Source organism: Dioscorea cayenensis, chromosome 14 (assembly GCF_009730915.1).
Source record: "Dioscorea cayenensis subsp. rotundata cultivar TDr96_F1 chromosome 14, TDr96_F1_v2_PseudoChromosome.rev07_lg8_w22 25.fasta, whole genome shotgun sequence".
Taxonomy (NCBI): Eukaryota; Viridiplantae; Streptophyta; class Magnoliopsida; order Dioscoreales; family Dioscoreaceae; genus Dioscorea; species Dioscorea cayenensis.
Genome location: NC_052484.1, coordinates 17292198 through 17296836, shown reverse-complemented (window position 1 = coordinate 17296836; position 4639 = coordinate 17292198). Strand labels below are relative to the sequence as shown.

The 4639-nt window shown below is 36.3% G+C and overlaps 1 long non-coding RNA gene across 1 annotated transcript; it reads right to left on the bottom strand.

Moving 5' to 3' along the window:
* Positions 1–1228: 1228 nt before the first annotated feature.
* On the bottom strand, positions 1229–4398 carry LOC120276289. The gene is made up of 3 exons (XR_005541207.1): positions 4357–4398; positions 3791–3862; positions 1229–1387 (listed from the first exon to the last, which is right to left on the bottom strand). It is a non-coding gene; the product is annotated as an uncharacterized LOC120276289 (long non-coding RNA).
* Between the last annotated feature and the right edge of the window lie 241 nt (positions 4399–4639).

Here is a 4639-nt window from a genome sequence, read left to right as displayed (position 1 = left end):
GCCACCTCTAAGTCCATACATATGAAAATATAACTTGCAATTAATATAACTTTTTTACACAACCAACTTGAAAGAACACTTCAGTATCAAATTATAGAGGAAAAATTATCCATGTCTATTCCAGAATATGGTTGATGATAACAACTGAATTTTTAATGGTTGGATCATTTATGAATAATATTTAATTGATTATAAAAAATCACTTTTAGTGAGCAGGTATCGTTGGCGTTGGTAAAGTCATGTTTGGCAATGTTGTGACAAGTACGAGTACGGAACTTAAAATATGACTCTTCAAGCAACCAATTTAACAAAATATATGGTAGCTCAATGTCACATTGTACATGACAAACCATCTACATAGATCCCATAATTAATCTTATAAGAGAAGGGGTAATTTATTTCTGTAGGTATCTAAGTATGTATTGATTTCATTTTAAGCACCTAATTTTGATTTGTATCAATTTGAGCATCTTACTTTAATTTTCTTTCAACGGGAGGCACTAAGACAATTCCGGTGAGAGATTATTGATGTGTCTGTCAAATTGCTTGTATGGATATTATTTTCCACGTCGGATGCACACGTGGCTATGCTAGTTGGATAACTTATCCGCGTGGAGTCTCTTTGCCAAGTTGGATGCCACGTCAAGTTGCCTTCATAAACCCTCTCCCTCAATCGATCACCCATTTCTTCCCCCTTCTTTCCCCTTTGCTTTGCCCTAGAGAATGCCAATCACCCTGTTACACCCCGTCCCGTGGGTCCCACACATGACATACCGCCATGACAACCCAGGGGAGGCTAAATACTTGCCTTAACCCTAAATTGCCGTAGAGCTAACCCTTTCCCCGTGCAATACCACTATAACAACAAAGAATAATTTAACAATCAAGACGTATAACAACCATACTACACAAGAACATCAATTTAATACAAGGTAAGTACATAGATAATCACAGCATAGAGGTCATAAGGATAATGATAACAACAACCCCAACACTAGGTAAATTCTTCATACAACACAAGGTCCTGACTAAGATAAATATGAACATCCAAGGAAAGTTGTCACGTCCCGACCCGCGGGCCCGCCACGTGACAACCGCCGCGACGATCCCGAGGAGGGACACACACCACTCAACCCTCGAGTCATCGCAAGGCTCACAAACTCCTGCTAAACAACACCGCAATAATAAAGGTACCAAAAACAAAACTTTCACTCGAAGAATCAATAGTAAAGTGAAAGATATACAAATCACATTTACAGAGTTAATAACACTAGTGGATCCACTGCACTCATACAATGCAACCTGATTAAGAGTAAACAAACAACCTGACTCGGGATACAAATTGCCAAGCACTTCGCCTCGCTATGACGACCAAAACCACTAAAACCTGGAAGAGAGGAGGGGGTGAGTAACCATAGTCACTCAGTGAATGGGTTAGCACAAATCTAACAGAATATCAAAACAAATCGATGAAATACAATAAACACATTTTACAATAACATAAGTAGACTGAAACGCTTCACAATTTCCACACAATGAAAGTGTAATATAAGAAACCTTGGTATTTAAAACCAAAACATAAATTCTCGCGAGTATAGACAAAACATCAACATGTATAAAACAAATGCTTGAATATAAGTTCCCAAAATGAGTAGAAAAACCAACTTAAATAAATAAAATCCTCGATAATCACAAGTCCTCAATTCTGCATGATACATGTTCGAAAAGCATTAAGATATCAAACATGCTATGTGAAAGATCACACTTCGAATATACCAATTGCAAGAAAATAGAATTTTCCTCAAATATTGAAATTTCATCTCGATCAAATAAACAATGGCCTAAAAACACTCTCTCTAACTTTAGCCGCCGTCGCGACTAAGTTGAGAGCCGTCAAGGTCTTCGCACCCTTGACGTTGGCCCACCGGTCCCGTGTGGTGACCCCGAGATCCCGATGTATCATCCAATCAGGGCTCTACGCTCCCACCTGATCTGGACAAATCAACACCCAGGTCCACAACGCCACCTCTAAAAGGGCCGGCCCGTTGGGACCCACTCATCGCGATAGTCGGGCCTTAGCCCGCCGTCACCATCCAAACCAACATATAGTCAGTAGCAATAATACAATCGAATCACTCATGCCACGGGGTCCTTATCCGGGACAAGCATTCACATATCGGGAATAAACATTATTTCCACAAATCCAAAGCCAAAAGCATAGCAATGCATGTAAACTTTCAAAAAAAGTATTCCAATCCCGATGTGCCAATACATTCAAAAACATTTCGTCCAAAATGCCAAGAATAACCCAATAATATGCGAAGCTCGAAGCATTGCTTTTGAGACAATAAAAACCAGTCAATATTAAACGCATTATAATATCCACAATCTAGAAGAACATGTCATTCGAAATAAAAAAACCCTTTTTGTTTTTCATAACCATAATTATCAAAAAGCATGCTTATACAAGTGAAAGGTTTTACAAACCATTTCTAAAAAGTTGATGCCAACAGTGTAGAAAAAGAAACATTAAGTTTTTGAAATACAATAAAAGGCATCAAAACAAGCATAACTTTTTGTTCTAGTTAAACCTCAAGTTACTTAGGATCATTCTAGCTTTCTCTTTCTTCACTCACTAAGTTTTTCCTCCAAATACAAGATTAATCCCCAAGGTCTAGTCTATCACAACCTCTAAATACTTTTACAAGTCATGAAAAATATGTTCATCTCATCACATATATTTACACCTACCAATATACATTGATTAAATCCTACTTTACACATCATTAGGTATTTACTTTCACAAGCCTTTACTATTCGAGCCTCTCTTATACTCAACAATGTCTTAAATCCTTATCATAGTGCCACTACCTCAACATTAATATTTACTTCATCTATAATAATTTCATTGTCAAAAATACTCACAAGTTGACTATCTCCTCTAAGGATGTATTAAATCAAACTATTATTAAAAAAATTCACGAGGAATATTCGGGTCTTCGCAATTCAACACTTGTCACATATATAGCTCAAGCTATTCATCATCAACCTTCTAAATAAATTCCATTTAGAATAATAATCATAATCATTGGCATCCACCCGATATATATATATATATATATATATATATATATATATATATATATATATATATATACATATGTATATCCCGTATGATCAAACTACAATTAAGCACCCTACACTATGTTCACAAGAACAAACCTCATCAATTTGTGAGAATCCTACAACAGAAGTGTAATTATGTCACCCATGGTTCTCAAATATTACAAAGAATATATTAGTATAAATTTCACTGACTAGCCAAAATCATATATAAGGTTCCACAAGTTATTCCAATTCAATATACTAGTGTAGTCATATACCTTAGCATTCAAGACTTCATCAGGGTTCCATGTACCATGTTTATCACATCATGCCTCAAAACTTCGAAATTATGCATCATTAGGGAGATTAAATCATCCTTTGAACATACATAATCAATTTCACTTATAACACATAAGCTTAATGAACTCATTGTAATAATCAACAATTTCCATTCATCCACCAAACATGTATGTCCTTAGTAAGCGTTCTCATGATTTTTTTTCAGAGAGTAAACCACAAGTCATTCCAAATAAAACATAGTTTCTAGCGGTCATCTATGCTTTCTTCTCATCCATGAAATAGTGATTTAAAACATGATAAAAGCCATGAAAATCATTTCAGAAAAACAATTAAAAATATTTTTCGATATTCAATTAGAATTGTGCATTCAACATAACCCACTCACAAGACATGTTGCCTCGTATGGAGACGCGCACACTGATTGGCGGTTTCCTTCCCTTTGGAGGTGCTTCGCCACCTAGATACAAGCAGGGAATCCAAATACTAATGAACACAAGAATGATAGCTAAAAGAAAATGCATGCAAATACATTTATACATGTCTAATACGAAACCTTAGGGTTTTAGGGCAAAACATTGTCATTTTGGACTCAAACGACCTCAGAATGGAGTAAACCTAGTTCCAATAAGTTCAATGAATGAAAAGCTTCAATTTGGATCAAAGAAATACAATAAAAGGCCAAAGTTTTTCGGTGCTACAGTAACGTCGGGAATGCTACAGTAAAACCCGAACCTTACAAATGGTTTTCTCTCATTTTACAACATCAAACGATGAAATTTTGCCACAATTCTCATGAATAACAATTGACAACATCAAGGGCTTCATTTTAAGCTCAAAAACTCCCACAAATCTTGAAAAATCTAAGGTTTTGGTCTAGGTTTCTAAACAGAGAATACAATGAAAAATACTGGAAGAAATACATGGTAAAAAAACTTGGATAAAGGCTCTTACCTTACTCAAGAGGATGTGGGGAATAAATTTTTGGTGTTGGTTCGCGGAATTGGTCGCGGAAATAGTTAGGGATTTTTTAAGGGTTCGGCCGGCATGGAGAAACAAAGAAGGAGAAGGAAAGAAGAAGGAAGAGAAAAGATTTGGATATTAATTCTCGGGTTGCTACAGTGTCGGGTTTCTACAGTACACTTCAACGATCTTGGGTCACTCTGATGTCGAGGGTGCTACTGAGTGCGGATGGAATCAATAGTCTTTGGGCTGCAAAAACTACAGGAACAGGCTA